A 17,549-nucleotide genomic window follows, 5' to 3' on the forward strand; every position below is an offset into this window, starting at 1 on the left:
CATACTTTTTTATGTATATTTTGATGAATATTAGATAAATTTATCTAAAGTAACTTTGGAAAGTGAGACCTATCTCTATTTTGTGTGTGCTTGAAATTGACTTATCTCTTATGAAATGAGATAAATATAACACATTTTTTATATAACTAATTCCTAAAATATAATTATTTTACATGTAATCCTTCTCTCTAGAAGTACTTTGTTCAGTATTTTTCTTCTATTGTTTTTAGACTTTGTTTAGAATATTTAAAAAACTATATGTTGAAATAAAAATGAGAATGGAACAATTTAAAATTAGAATGGTAACAATTGTTGCGTCTAGAATCAAATTTTTTGTATTGTCATGGAAGTTATTTTACATTCTATTTACGTTTCAATTAAAAAAAGTAAGGTTATATTTACAAAAATTTTATTTATAAACCCTTACAAACTACACTATATATTATGGGTAATAGATACTAAAATAGTATGTATTACCCATAGTACGTGGTGCAATTGGTAAGAATTTGTAAAAAGATAAATTGTAAATATATCCAAGCCTAAAAAGGTATTGTTCCAAACTCTTCATCTTTATTTATTTTTAAATAGTGTTCAAAATTTTGGTATAAAATTGTCTTGTTTTTAATTTAATCTCTATGTTTGATATTTTCAATTTTTCATCACTTTATCTATTTGAAAAATGTAAGAATAACACGTTATATATTCAATTTTAATCATTGATCCTATTTGTATTTAACAATTTTAATTTATTAATTACTATAAGTCTATAACTATTAGATTCACATGAGATCACAAAGGAGGGTGTAACTTACATGGGTGTCTCACGTGGCAAAACGTGTAACCCGACCCGCCCCGCACTTCCCCGCCTCCAACCCACCTTAAAATAACCCAATCCGCCCTACCCTGTTTTTGAAAGTGGGTTGAAAATTTCTACCACCCCTACCTACCTCCAACCCGCCCTGCCCCTCCAAACGTTGATAATTGTTTACTCGAACATCTTAACAAAAGTCGCACACGAGAACTAAAATTCCATTGAGTAACAAATGAAGATTTCGACAAGAAAGTAGGATTTGATATAACGAAAAAGTCAATCAATTCAAGTAACAATAAACGAGATAAACTAACGAAAGACGAAATAAAATAACTAGAGTCAAGACTGGACACCAAACCGATAAGGTCTTTACAAATTCAAAAAGGGGACTGAAGTCCCAAAATACCCAAAAGAAATACAAAATCAAGTCGGCATTCCGACCCTTCACACGATGTTTGCAGCAGGAATTTCGTAACCGTGAGTATTAGCTTCGGCTTGCTCATAGGCATCACCTGCCTCGGGGGTGCCAGGGACGATGGAACCATATTTCACATAATAATCAACGTCCATTCCCTCTGTTATAAGTCCGGGATTGAGAACTCGAGCTTGGTCAATAGTGTTGGTAAAAGACTCCATGGCCGCTTTAGAAACATAAGCTTTGGCCTCTTCAAACTCAATTTGAAGTTGTTCAATTTGACTATCTTTGGCCTTGATCGCATCCTCAGCCGAAGCGGCAAAAGATATTAGATCATCTTCCGCCTCTTAAGCTTGCTTTGGAGATCCTTCACCTTCAGCCTCCAAGTCCGACTTCTCTTTACCAAGAGAAAGAGCTAAACCAGAAGAACTAGAAGCCTCATAGCTAACATGAAGTTGTCGAAATGATTGTATCAACGAGGCCGACTTCAAAGCTTCCTCTTCCATCCTATCCAAAGCTGCCAACTATGTTGCACCGACACCGACACGGGACACGACACGTCACGTTGACACATTAATTCTAAAAAATATTAGATTTCGACACGTTAAGACAAATTTTGATATTTAATAATTTTATATATATATATATATATATATAATATAGTTTATATTTAATATATATAACAGCGCATAATAAGTCATATAACCAATCAAATATTCAAATTCTATAATATACATATAAAGTAAAAATAATTTTTCATGCCTTATTAATTTTTAAGGACAAATTCCATAACAAAAAATATTTTATTTATAAATTAATTTTCATGTTTAGTTAAAAAAAAAAAATTAAAATTTGGATATAAAAAAATAATGTCGTAAAATGTTGACCGTGTGTCAGAAAATGTTGACTGTGTGTCGGAGCGTTGATCGTGTGTCAGAAAATGTTGACTGCGTGTCGGACCCGTGTCGGAACGTATCAGTGTCCAACATGCATTTTTTCTACAAAAGAATGTGTATGTGCATCAGTGGCTACCAACATGTTACCCTTAAGAATGGAGCTTCTGACCAATGAAGGAGGGGACTCACCACGGCACGAAGCCTATCTGAAACCTTTTTTTTCAGAGCTCTCCGGGCTTGAGGAACACTGTGTCTCCAATTGTTGGGGCAGAAGGTGGAGGCGGAGGTCTAGGCAATCTCGATTCCCCTCTGCCCAGCTGAAGCATTGTTATCTTCAATTTCAAGCCTCCTCTTCTTTTGCTTATCCTCTGGGGGTCAGTCACTGGCTTCCCTTTAACGTGCTAGCTCTTTATGTACTTCTTGTACACAGGACCTGACATGTAGGCTACAAAAAGAAAACAAGTCAGGAAACATGACAAAAATAAACCCGAAATCAGGGTAAATGCAAGTAAAATACCCAACTCTTCATCTAGTGCTACTACAAATTTATTCACAAGGCGACTTAAATAAAAAATAGCATGATTCTCTACATGCGTCATTAATGAATTGTAAGTCAACCGCTCCTCGTTGGAAAGCGACGACTCAGGAGTCCTATAACGCTTTAGCTTCCTAAGGTAATGTTTCCAACACAAATACAGTGCGAACATAACCCGCATTTTTTTGTTTTCTGTCACCCCAACCATAAACCAAGGTTAGCCACCTGGATGTATTAACACCTTAAAGAAATGGACTTTGAAGTTTTTAAAAGACTGGGTGAACACCCGAAAGATTTTAAGCAAGGCAACGACTCTGATGGTGACCCAACATTTCCTTTCCTTGGTTTCCGAGACGTAAACACCTTGAACAAATAGAAAAAGAGGGCCACGATACAAGGAATGTTGAGGTATGTGCACACCAGTTCAAAATCTCGAACAAAGGCCCAGAAGTTGGGTAAGAGTTGTGTTGGAGCAATCTGAAGGGCTTTAGCACATCCATTTGAAAATTTGTAAGAAGAAACTGGATTCCAACTTTGGTAATCATGTCTCAATAGAAGAAGAAGTCAGGTTCCTCTTCGTTCGGACCAACACACACAGGCTCATCAACCCCGGTCGGTACGAGGTCAACCTTAGTAGTATTGCCCACCGGAAGCTCAGCAACCTCCTCAGTCGACATCTCAGGTCAAAAGTTGAGTACCACCATCCAAACCCAATAAAACTCATCTTGAAGCTCGACCCCTGGATCCGCCATCGATGACCTAGAACAAGAAGATTCGAAGTCAGCACGATAAGTAAGTGCGTCTGAGCTCCTTGAATCCAAGCCGAGCTTTAATGGATCAAAGCTGGAATAGGACGAGCTAGTAGACTCGTTGGAAATCTCAATGGGATATGTCGGGTCCCCAATTAAACGTGAACCCAAAACCATAATGTCTGAAGAACTCGTCCTCACTACATCTTCCACCTTTACTGCTAGAGGGATAGGGGACCCTATCAAGGTTGTTACTGACGCTACAGCATAAGAAGAGGCATAACTTTGGCCCAAAAATTCATTCAATCAAGATGCAAAGCCTCGCGGAGCCCCCCTCAATTCATCAAAGCAGCATGACCTTGTCCTCGTTCAGATGAGACAAATCTCCTTTTATTTTTGCCACCATGGTAACTACGAAGGTGTAACTGCAGTTTCTCCCCCTCAGTACGGTCAATTCCGTAAAAATAGTACTTTACACTAGAAGGCACCTTAGAAAGGCTAATTTCTGGAACACCACCTCGGTCGTCATCATTTCGGCTAGAGGCTACATCAGAACCTTGATTACTATTGTTCATCTAAGATGAAGAAATCACTCACCCTTAAACAAGACAACTAATGGAGGAACTTTTTCTTGTCACTCAGAGTTCAAAAAGGAATGGGAAGAGGTTGCTAAACACGAAAGCCCTAAAATAATCGAGAATACTTGCATTCATTCAAATCATACACAGAAAACAGAGAGCCATGGAAAGAAATCGAAGAAATTGATGGGGAAAGGAACAACAAACAATGTAAAATGAATATGAGTTGTTTGTGAATACATGTTTGAGGATGAAGATGAAAACAAGAGAAAAAGGACCTATGACCAAGCTCCCCACAAAGAAAACCCAAAAATAGTATCAAGAGGCAAGAAGTGTGAAGTTTACAAAAAACCCAGAAATGGAAAAATGAGGCAAAATGGAGGAAAGCACGAACAAATATCTGTTCGGACACAAATACGAAAAACCAGGGGAAAAAGACGAATTTCTACCTCTGCAATATTAATTGCTGACATGCAATCATGACGTGCGAAACTCAAAGACGGCGTCCGCTCCTCGAGGCACATCTCGCCAACCAAAGCGTGACACGTGGCTTCCTACAACCGCCAGAACAGCTGGATCAAAACAAAGAGTCGGGCCGAGATGATGGCATAGCCGAGCTCATATCAAATAGCCGATGTACCTCTACAAGGAAGAAATTGTCACGAGGAGAAAGTTCACACCAACTCGGACTTCATTATAAGTTCGAGGTCGGTTTAAAGCTCAATCTGCAACGCGAGTCGAACTAAGCAGAAGGTTGGTCTTGATGCAGCTTGACGAGACCAGCCCACAATGGAAGGGTCAGCTGAACATAATAGACAGCAAAGCTGATATTCCTTGAGGACATCCGCACCTCAGCAGTTCAAGCCTTCGAACAACAAAACTATGGCAATTATTATAGACCGAGACATCTGGTCCTTATCTTAACATCCTAAGCATTAGAAGATTAAGTGATAAGATCCATATCTAAACAACCAAATCAGCCTTGATAACAACCTGAAGGTAATAAGGGCCCAAACCAAAAATGGTAAGCAGTATAAATAAAGGCAGAAGACACCAGATACACATTTTTGGCTCATTTTACTTCTACTATCACTGTGCGCACACACCCACGCCTTGGTTATGCCATAAGTTTAGTGCACAGTGATCCATACACCCTTACGAAATCTCTCTCATAGATATTCGTAAACGTACAAATCCAACATTTAATCTATCACCAATCCGATGAATATTCATTATCCACCCAGATCGAATATCTTTATTGACTAACGTCGTGTAACATCATCTTGGGATTATTGTTTGCTGAAAAGTAAAATATTCTAGACCGGCATTTAGTAGTGTATTGTGGTATTAATTTACAATTCTCACAAGCATCCTCCGAAAAGGAGTTGTAGTACACACTCACTCACGGGTTTTATGCTTTTAATCATGTTTTGGAACTAGATCTAACATAGAAATGCGTCGGTTGAAATTCTAAGAGACTATATAAGTTGTTGGAGCAATCTACACTTATATTATAGTGATCCAAGTAACTTTTAGTTGTTGTCTACGTTAGTGGAACACAAGGATGCTATAACATCATTCTGGGAAGTGTAGCTCAACCAATTTCTTAATTTTTCATTGTTTTGTGTTTCACTCAACTTCACATCTTTATTATATTAAGGAAAATACATTTATTGTACTTGCTTTTTATGTTACAACAATTTAAGGTTATAACACATGGTTTACAAAATCTACATATTATCTTATTAAATTAACTTTTTGAAATCTGAAACTCTTTTAACTCTTTTCGTGGGAAAGATAATCAGGGATTATTGAGCCTTATTTTATTTGTGATGTATGTACTTGTGCTGCAGTGTTGCTGTAGCATTTTCATTCCATTTTTGCTATAGCATGCGATGCTCGACACCCCACACAACCATCTCCACCTCATGATAAGCACTACAGAGTAACAACTACTCATATTAACTTCAATAACAACCAATATGAAATGGGACAACACATGGTCGCTTCTCCTATTAGTGAGTCATTCTATTGGGGGTGGCAATGTATACCCTCAAAACGAATACGATGCTAATAGCAATTTGTTTCAAAATCCATTGAAACCATCGACACTAGCACAACTTGTATATTGCATGGGTTTGCACAATATAACACAAATAATGTGTAAATTTTACTTTTCAAATAAAAAATAGTTAAATAACCTCAAATTAATATATAAAAATGGGACAGCTCAAGCTAAGAATATAATTATATAAATATTTAATTTAAACGGATTGATACAAACATGAATTCCTCTAACATGAATACAACTCATTTTTTTCGAGTAACTTTTTAGTTGACATGAATACAAATACAAAGTTGACATGAATACAAAAAAATTGGTCGTGTTGCATATTGTGTTGAAATTTACCACCCCTAACTTCTTCTTGTTTACTACAACTCATAGTTCCTTTGCATCTCTATTGGGCCATACTCATTCACTCTAGTTTTCGAAAGAAGCCCTACGGTCCAAAAATACAAAATTGTCGAGTTGGTGGATGTGCTGAATTGTGGGACTGACTCTGCAAGGAGACAAAATGGTGACCAAAAAGATATTGGAATCAACTATCATATACTATTTCTTTTTCCTTTTAAGTTATGGGGTTGCCTTAACGGAGATTAATGTATCACATGTGTTCTTTATATATTTTGCATGAATAATGACAAACTATGTATGGTCCATTGTGCATGTTATCTTAACTTTTCTCATCAGAGGTCGGTTACTTACAATAACAACCCTAATTCTAAAACTGTGTGAAATTGAGAGTTAAGTGAGACAATGTGTGAATTTAGTGACTGTTAAGGAAATTCTGACAGTTGAATCATGAAACTATCATGATAATGGATCTGAGGATACAATTCATGCCTAACAAGTCAATTAAAATCTAAAAAGAATATAAATTGTGTTTAGAGACATAAATACAGAAATTGTGGTAATCATGATATTTTATTAATTTTGCAAACTAGGTCTGAACTGACTTATGACAGTCTAGTTAAATTCTTTGAAGAATTTTAAGGGTTATATATGTGTCTAATTTAATTAAATGATGTATAGAATAATTTAAATAATTAGGTCAAAAATTGATTAATTAAAAAGTCAACTAGGTTAAAAAGTAAGCTTTAACTTTACACCTAAGCTTAATCTTTGGTCAAAAATGATTGTTTTGCTTTGTTTGCTATATCCTATGTGTAATCATGTTATCATATGAGTGGTTGGTCAATTTTCAAAGGTATTAGATGTAAAGTAACAACCAATAGAAATTAAATTACATAAACTTTAAAAATTTCAACAATTGTGTGCTATGTTTTCTTTTGTGTGCAAGATGATTCTTCCTTATCTTGGTCTTCATATTCTACGCCACTTATGCATGAAATAAGTCTAAGGAAGTGTCTTCCAAGTTAAAGTGAAAACCAATGAAAATTAAGTTACTTTATTCATTGAAAAAGTCAAAAATGGTGGGCTTTGTGATATTTCCTCCCACCAAGTCGGTTTGCCCTTCATCTTTGGTGTATCCCACGCATGTTTGGCTGATGTTATAGTGCTTGGCTTGTCTTGGAAGTTTGGTTAAATTTGGATAAAAATATCGAAGTTAAAAAGTGAAAAGTAACAAAAACTTAACTATTAAGCCTTTGAATTTCCACTCACTTGTCATTTTTTCTTTCTTTCTTCAAGACACACAAAATATCTTCTCTTTCTTCTTCTTCATAATTGTAGCTTCCATGGTGGGAGAGAGTTTTCCTTCTTCTTCTTCATGACTGTAGCTTCCATGGTGGGAGAGAGTTTGAGAGAACTTGATTTCTAGCCATTATTTCAAGAAAGTTTCAACATGAAAAAGATTCTTTGTGAGCTTGTGAGCAAAATCCCTAAAACCATACACCTTCTAGTCTTGTTTTGAGTGAGATATTTCCTCCTAAAGGTTGGATATGAATGTTGTCCTATGATGTTTTGGATGTGTATTTGCTTGTTTTTGTGTTAGAAAAGTTTAAGGTTACCAAAAGGAAGCTAAACAAGGTAATTGATATCAATTTTGTTGATTGGATGATGATTTGTGAACATTTGTGTTTTTGTGTTCAACATGAATTTCTATGTATGTTGATGATGAATTTTGAAGTGATTTTGTTTTGGAAATTGGTTGATTAATCATGTAAATCAAAGATAACATCCTGAATTCTTGATGATGTGGTTTGAATAGTAAATTAGGGTTTGATATGGTTTGATGATGTGTACATGTTGTTGATGTGGTGTGATGATTAATTAATGATTGTATATTTAATTAATGATTTATATGTCAAAAAAAATGCATACAAAGTGTTAGATGTTTCAAGTTGTAATTTTGGCTATGCATGCTAACTGTACGATAATGATGTGTTTACATATGAATGATGATGGGATTATGAGTTTGTGATGATTTGTTGATAAATTGTGTGATGAAAGTACAATGAATTCCTAAGCTTTTAACTATGCCTTCAATTCAGCCCTGTATAGTTAAACTGTGTATGTTGATTGATTAATTGAGCGTGTGAAGCATGAATTTAATGAATAACTAAGTGTTTGATGTCTTTGGATTAAAGTTTGAATGCATAAAAGTCATAGAAATGCATTATGTGTGCTTCAACCATTTGTGTTTAAAATGGTATCCATATTGCTTAATTCATTTTGAATGGTGCTATATGTATTTGATGTATAATAAAGTGTAATTGAATGATTGATGTAAGTGTTTGAACTTATGAAAGTAAATTGATACTTAAAGAATCAATAAAATAATGGTTTTGCATAAAAAGATTAAGTGTATGTTTTGATGCATGATGGATTGTTGAATGGAATGTTGATTGTTGTTGTGAATGCATAAAAATGTGTTGAAATGGACAAGCTAGGGTTCGGCCATGTTGGGTTAATATGGTTGGAATTGAAGTTAATTAATAACTAAACCCTAGAAACTTAAATGAAGAGTGTTCAAGCAAGTTTGAATGATTGAGTCTCTAACTGGTAATATTTAAATTAGGTTTAACCTAATTCAAGTGTAAAGGTTTAGGTTTGACTTATGGCATGGGCATGAATCGTTGTTATCAAAAAAAAAAAAGTAAATTTATGGAGAGTGTAATGTGGATTGGACAAGATACGAATCTTGTGTTACAAGTTGTGAATCGGGTGATACAATGTTTGTCAAATCTAATGTTTATCTGGGTACAGGTGTGAATCGGGAGATACAGTGATTCCTGCTCTTGGTTTAGGAGGATTCTTCCTCTTTGTTTGTTCTACTAGGATTTTATGATCTTGGAGGTATATATGTATGTTTATGTTTTGTGATAATTGGATATATAGTGTAGTTGCATTCATATAGATGATAACATGATTTGATGTGATATAGGTTGTGATATTTTGGTTCTTGTACAATGAACGTATTCGAATAGGCCATGAGTGCACTTGGACTGGTTGGCTCTAGTTGCTCTTGGGATTTAATTATTGGAGTTATCTGTACAGACAAGTAGTCTGATATTATTTTGTGCTTATATGATGTATGTTATACTATGTATCTGACCTTTAATGCAGGAAGTGAACTCGTGGGTGGAGACTTCTCCATAAACCCCGAGTTTACGATATTTATTTCTCACCCCGTGTTGTGGGGATATATTTCAGGTATTCTTGCAGTTGTTGATCAACCATCTAATGGCAAGAGGCCTGTACAGAGTGGCTAGTGTTGGAGCTGGATTTTGTACTTTGAATCTTGTGTGTAAATTGTATATACTTTTTTAAGGCATGTGTACTATCCACGCATGTTGATAGCAGTTATCTTTTTGAGATTCATGTTTAGCCTTTGTTTTGATTATTTGTAATGAAATTATGAATTTCAGTATGTATTTGTGTATTGGCTTAAAGTCGTAGTTCAGTATACGGGGTATTTCAAATATGTGTGTTTATCTGCTGTAGTTTAAGATTCACAGGTTTAATTGTGTTCAGGGCTAGCACTCAGCCAGATTCTGTGTGAATTCATGTATAAATTCTAAGTCTGATAATGTTTATCTATGTTTTGTATAGATTTTCTGTATTACAAGAATTTGGATTTATCCGAATTACAGCCGTTATGTTGTCCATAGTTTTCTATTCATAATGGTCTCTATTAGGGGTGAAACTGGGTCGGACCGGCCTACAGGGGCCTACGACTCGGCCTATGTCAGGCCAGTCCTGATCTAGTATATTTCGTAAAATAGGCCGGGCTTGGGCCTTGAAAAGCCTGTTTAATAAAAAGGCCGTAGCCCACTTTCACAAGGCTTGGCCTATAAGCCTACAGGCCGGCCTATATTATACTATTTATTTTAAAGAAAATAAAATAAGTATGCCTTGAAGAAAAAAGAAAAGATATAAATTTAATCAATTACAATTACTTATAACTTAATTATATTCGATTATATTTTAATAGAAATCTGAATTTATTTCTTATGTAGGAGGAACCAACATCTTAGCATGTTAGATTGTGTTTATGAATATATTAAAAGATTTTTGGGAGATATTATACTTACTACAATCATCATGATGTATTTGTTGGATTCATGTAGTTATTTTAATTTACGTAGTATGGATTTGTTTGTTGGATATGATAAAATATATGTTATTTAGTTTGAGCATTTTGCTTTTGAAAGTGACTTGAATGCAGATTGTATGAGTTTTGTTGTGATTTATGATTCTGTTTGGACGTTGAAATTATGATTTTTAGTTTAACTACAGAATTTGAGTATTTTGTAAAGTTGATTCATAGTTCTGCTTGGAAGTTAAAAATTAACAGGCCAACGGGCTAGGCCAAGCCATTTGTTTTTTTATAAACGGGCTAAGTCAGGCTAACAGTTAGACTCGTACTAGGCTTGGGCCAGGCCAAATTGAAAAAAAATTTGCGTAGGCTTGGGCTTTTCGGGGCAAAGCTTGGCCCAGCCCAACCCACTTTCACCCCTAGTCTCTATGATCATATTTGAATGGAATATATCTGTCAAGTACATATATGAATAGAATAGACATAGGTAAACCGTTTAAGAAATTTGTATAGGTATGAGATTATGCAAATCATAACAATTGGAATTAAGTTGCGTAAGTGGCAATGCGGAGAATAATAGGAAATGCGTTAATTCAATAACATAACAATCAGAGTAGTAATAGAATAAAAGAAAAAATTTATCAGCCTTTTTACAATAACTAAAGATAATATTCGTGTTAAGTCTTCCGCTTAATTCATAATTTGTAAAGCGCATTTTGTACCATATGTAGGTTAACTCATCGACTGATAACTGCAAAGGGGGTGTTACACTTACCACCAAAGTCTTTCCACATACTTCTTCGCAATGGCATCATCCTATGTGTACCTTTTCACTAGCAATTAAATTATTAAAGGCTCAAGCAACAATTACCTCACCAATTCCATATATGAAGATTCAAATTGTACAATATACGAAAAATTGTTCAAGTTTAACTAGTTCTTCAAAATATCTTCAAAATAGATATGTCCATACCAGACATTTCATAAAAACTTTACAAAAACTCCAGATACCTCCTAATTTACTTTTATTTTTTGAACTATTATATAAATACAAATGAAAATTGTTTGAATTTATATACAAATATAAATCAAAATACCACAATAATGAATTATATAACATCTGTATCCCTTGTCGTTAGGCTAACAAGACAAGGGTCGAAACATTGCCATTTCCTTATGACTCTGTCTATTGTGAAAAGTTGGGTCGGGGCGTTTGGTTGTTGGATTTTGTGGAGAAAGATGGGGAAATTGCAACTGGATTGTTGGAGAACCAAGTTTGGTTGGAGTGCTTTCAAAGTTGGCTATGTAAATGACTTTCCTTGTTCTCCCGTTTGCCTACCAATCTGAAACGAAAAAACCGGCAAAATAAACCTACTTCATGGTGTGGTATTTTGACTTAGCTAGCTATTTGGTGACATAGAAAAGCGTGCGATGACAGAGATGTCCTCCTTTCTTTTTTGGTGACATTCGAATAAAGGGTAGTTGATACTAATTCAAAATAATTTGAAGAGAGGGTTATTTTCGTAACTTCCAACCTTCTTTCTCATCTATGTTTTCCTTATATCCAAACATAGACATTATAAATTTACTTAATTTTCCCGGTAAAATATTTTCCAACCAAATAATTTTTTTTAACATTTTCCTACCAAACTCACTTTCCATCCATTTCTCTATGTATATAATTTCTCTATTATTCATAAAAATTTCCCTCAACCAAACGTCCACTGATAACCAATTTGAGAGCACTGATAAAATATTCTTTCCCTTGAGTTTCATAAATAATAACTACAACGATAACTTCACGTAATTTGTGCTTTCTACACCTGGAAACCAACATCTGATTTCACTAGCACGAAAAATCATTAGAAATATATTTATACAGCAAATCAAAATCACTCTCGTAGTTATTGATTCGATGATACAATTACTTGGCAACCGAAAGCAAGTTCATATCTTTTGAGACACATTTGACATCGCGCTTTCAATCCACAACTAACAAGTTCAGTTGCCGTTATGCCATTCATCAATGCTCTTACCATCTTCATTTTTCTACCGAAAAGCCACTAAATAATAATAAATAAATAAAACAATAAATAAAATAGAGAGAGAAACTTCCCTACTACAAATAACAAAGTTAGCTCATATCATAATTTCAAAAGTACTCATACAGAACTGGCATCATAATTTCACCTATGTCATTGACACTGACAACAAAAGGAGAGAAGGCTTTCATTAGTCATGATTATCTACTACAAATAATGAAGTTAGCTCATATCATAATTTCAAAAGCACTCATAAAAGAACTGGCATCATAATTTCACCTGTCATTGACAGTGATAACAAAAGGAGAGAAGGCTTTCATTAGTCATGATTATCTCTATGGCTATATTTTGAATTATCTTAATATAGGAGAAATTTTTTTTAATCAGAAAATCACAATTTTTTAAAATATAATAAGAAAATAAATTTCTCGAAAATGTTACGAAAAAATTATTTAATAGGCCAAAATATTCTTTAAAATATTTGATTAATTTTTTTAATATTATATTTGCTTAATTGTAAAATATTACTGAAAATGTGATTTTTACCGTCCATGTTGGTGGTATTCTTGGATGACATTCTTGGTTAAAATTTGGTCACAAAACAAAATTCCGGAAAACTCACAATCCCGGAAAAAATTTCAGAAATCTTCTACTAAAAATGGGTAAATTAAATTATCATCCTCATTTTTTCAAAAATCTAAATAAAAACCATCTGCCAAACACCACCTTAGGATTTTATGGCTTATGGCTTACGAAAGTCAAATGCTTTTATTGAATTCTCAACAATCAAATACAGGTGCACAGAATTACTTCTCCAAAGAATAAAATGTTGTGCGGCACAATCAACAAATCCTATACATGTACGTTTGTTGAATGAGCAATGAAAAGCAGTGATCTCTGCCAAACAATATCAAGAAAAATGAGCCTATAATACAAAAAAAATGTGAGGGTATATAATTGTGTTAAATGCTTAAATTCCCACCAAAGTAGAGTAAACGAGTGCCTTGTAGGTTAATGATATCCCACAAGGTGGAAATCGATAACAGCTTTACTGACAAGAGAAAATGCTAATACACCCCCAATATTATTGAATTTGAATTTCTGTGTACATTGTGACGTCAATTTTATCAAAATTGTCCGTTTTGCATATTTGTGGCACCTCCTGGTATGTCTACCAATATGCAACTAATGTCTATCAAAAGAAGAGGAATCAATCTTTTTTCTTCATCATGTTCCAAAGATGAAATGAAAATATCAGAGAAAAAATAATTCTTGCCGCGCTTTTGATTAAAATTCAATTTCTTTGTCAACCATTGACATATATGTAATTAGAATATAAAATTGTAGACACCAGAGAGACCAGGAATAAGAGATCTCAGGATCAGCGGGACCACAAGGTCGAGAAGAGAAGAAAGATAACTTAGGGACTACAGTTTGCATCAAATTCCTCATATGCAATAAACCAAGGTTGAGAGCACTAATAACCAAAAAGTTTAGTATATAGTTTCATATGGTTACCTGTGAAGAATTGGACTAATAAGTATTAACAGAGTGATGGAAGGCTTGCAAGCTTCTGAGTCCAAGAGCTTCTACTTTCTTTCTTTCTTTATTCTTTTTGCGTTTATTTGGCCTCTTTCCATATATTCGAGGCTGAGTATAGGGAGATTCAGAATTTTGCATTCAATATCCTGATATCCTCTATGCTGTTTTGCTTTTCTTATTTATAAATTCATGCATACCCTCTCAAGATATTAATAAAAGAGCTTAGTCAGTTATAGAAACTTGTTTCCCTACTATGACTTGAAGCAGATTTCATATTTTTCTCTTATTTCATTCCATTGTTCGATATATAACTCCTACAGTGCTCTTTCCATTTCATCCTGCATATTTTTCTTTTTTTTTCTTTAAAAAACAGAATTCACAAACTTTCTGAACATACAGATTCCAGTGATGTTGCAACACATCACATTTTTACATGATATAAAACATGAATTTTACTGCAAACGGAATGATTGTAAATTTAGGCAAATAAGAATAATAATAACTACAATCCTAAGCTTGGTGGAAAACAAATCAGGTCATCCAGCGGCTCCAGCAACGGCCTGCAAGAACTCAAGTCTGTAAACAACATTATCAGAACAACCTTTGTTCAATAGAAGTATCATTCGGAGATGCAATGAACCGCGTAAGAGTTATTGAGAAAACAAAAACAAAAAAACCATGAAACGGTTCAGCAATAAAATTATCAATTCCACCAATTCCATATATCCAAATATTACAACGATTCAAATTATTTCATATAAGGAAGAATTAAATGTTTCAAACTTTTTAAGAGTAAATCATTGCACAATTGAAACTTAAACAAGGCAAAAGAAAATTAATGAGGAGGAGTACCTCCTTATCCAACGATTGCATCAAGTACTAGAGTTAAAAATGTTTAGCACAAATAACTGCAATTATTCTACACACTAATGGCGCGAGTCTGCTGAGTACTAAAAATTTACAGTCGAAAGTAAAGTGTGCAGTTGGCGATCAAAAGTGATGCGGGAATCAAAGCCTCTCAAACTGCAGAACGCACGGTAGCGTCGATAGAACAGCTTAGAGGCAAAGATACCCGCAACACTTTTGCTGGCCCCACACGAGTAACAAGAGTAATATGGTTAGTCGGCTGAAATGGTAGGAGGCGAACGACGAAACCCTAAAGTTGCAAACCACTGGGGTGAGAGGATGATTATATAGCACCTCAAAGACCATAATAATAATTATTATGTACAAGTACAAGCTCAAAGAGCATATTTTTAAAGAAAAATTTCAAAATCAATTCTATGAATTTTTTTAATTATCACTTATTTTTTTCATAAATTTTTTGAATTATTTTATATTGTTATTTAGATTTTCTTATCACTTATTTCTATTACTTGAGGTTTCTTTATTATTTATCTCCCTTGCTTAGAGAGATAAATGATAAAAAAATTTAAATTAAAGAATAAATAATTCAAAATTTTGAAAAAAGAATAAATAATTACGAAGAAAGTTATAGAATTTTTTTGAAGTTTTTCCTATTCTTAATTTTGTTATTCGAACAAGTAGGCCACTTGTGAAGAAATCAAGATGGATTTGGTAATTTATTTCTCAAAAATCAAAATTATAAAATAGTTGCACCGTGCACGGCATGCTCATTCAGAAATAAATAATAAAGTATTTTATTAAATATATTTACTTGAATATATGAATTAAAGAGTGGTGGGCAGCTGGATGGATGGACAGCTGGATCCCACTGTTGGTCATTTTGTATTTGATTGGTTTGAAATTTTGATTTAGAATTTATTTTTTAAAAAGTATAATTAAAATTTTTATAAATAAAAAGAAGGAAATTTTGGAAGAATATTAGAAGCGGCCACATCTTACACTTTCCTTGTATAAAAACAAAATATATATATATATATATATATATAAATATATATATATATATTCTGATTAAACTATGCTAATATTTTTTGCATAAATTTTTAATTTAATTCTTCTCTTTCTTTTTAGTGGACCGGTTCATTTGGGCTTTACTCTTGCTTTTTAATTCCTTCATTTTATAATTTTCTGCAAAATGTAAAAATAAACAAATCAGAAGCCCAATTTAACTTTTTAAGATTTAAAATAATTTGCTCAAAACAGCCCAATTCCTATAGTGCTTCTGGCCCAAAGTTACTCATAAATGACAATTCAGTTCAAATAAACACAAATTCAATTACATCAAGATAGATCTCCAAATTAGATCTATTATTAACGATCATCCTTATCATGATAAGCCAAAAATCTTTGGTCGGGGGATTAGTCTCGTCCTTTCTTCGGTTGCGAAGCTTAGTGCACCCACTGTTACAATGAGGGGCTAGCCCAAACGGGCCGTACCCCAAGGACATGGTGCCCGGAAAAGGTTAAATGAGGATACCTCCTGGCAATGTACCAAAAAAAAAAAATCAGAATTTTATCTAAAATTAGAATAAAGATAGAAAATCGTAAAAAGTAAAATACTAACGTAAAAAAAATCATAAACAATAGTAAAAATGTAAAAGCATTTAGAATTTTGATAAAATAATTTTGATTAAAAAAAATCGTAAAACCATAAAAGTGCATATTTAAATCAGAAATTTAACTACCATCATCTGCATCCACTTTTACTCTAATTCTGTTGCTTACTTTGTAGAGAATGAGTTTGTTCCCTCTGTAAACATACCTGATAAGTTAGTTTTCAATTCCCACTCCATAATTAATTAACTCAATAATCCCTAATCTTATGGCATATGACTCTATTTGCATTACATCATGAACTCATCTCATTAAGGTTCTTTCTGTTCGTACACTGCCATAGTTCTTACTTAAATACAACATGCACGCGGTCATCAAAATAAAAGAACATCCATACATACATGATTACTTGTTCTTAAGCATATAAAATTCATGCTATTACAATCCTCAAAATGACAAGCTGTTCACATATGCATTTTACAATTACAAAAATATTTCCCAAGGATTACTTTCAAAAAGAGAATATAATATGGTGATAGCTTAACAAAACAGCGTATAGTGAGTAATTTGTTGGATTTTTGGTCTAAATCCCATAAGTTATGAATAAGAAGTTTGGTAGTGAAAATGTGTGTCTTTTCGTCGATAAACAAATATATCTTTTCATCCTAACAGACGTGTTGTTTCATCCTTGAATGGGTGTCTTTTCGTGTTGAACGAATATGTCTTTTTGTATCCAACGGATGTGTTATTTTGTCGTCAAATATGTGTCTTTTGAATCGTGACCTTACGTTTTCTATATATAGACCCTGACCCCTTCAGAAAATATTATTCAGTTTTCTGCACTGTTACTCTGCCGGATTTTTTCCTTTATCCGATTTTGCACACTTCCTTCTTTTTTTTGGTGTAATTCCTCTGGCATCTTGTTGTGTTCGTTCGGGTT

The 17,549-nt window shown here is 33.7% G+C and overlaps 1 long non-coding RNA gene across 1 annotated transcript; it reads right to left on the reverse strand.

Annotated features, from left to right (window-relative positions):
- Positions 1–14,443: 14,443 nt before the first annotated feature.
- LOC133294160 (uncharacterized) lies at positions 14,444–15,317 on the reverse strand. The gene is made up of 2 exons (XR_009749158.1): positions 14,984–15,317; positions 14,444–14,691 (listed from the first exon to the last, which is right to left on the reverse strand). It is a non-coding gene; the product is annotated as an uncharacterized LOC133294160 (long non-coding RNA).
- Positions 15,318–17,549: the final 2,232 nt, after the last annotated feature.

This window comes from Gastrolobium bilobum, unplaced genomic scaffold (genome assembly GCF_033153095.1).
Source record: "Gastrolobium bilobum isolate Gb01-03AN ecotype WA unplaced genomic scaffold, APGP_CSIRO_Gbil_v1 utg18482, whole genome shotgun sequence".
Lineage (NCBI taxonomy): Eukaryota > Viridiplantae > Streptophyta > Magnoliopsida > Fabales > Fabaceae > Gastrolobium > Gastrolobium bilobum.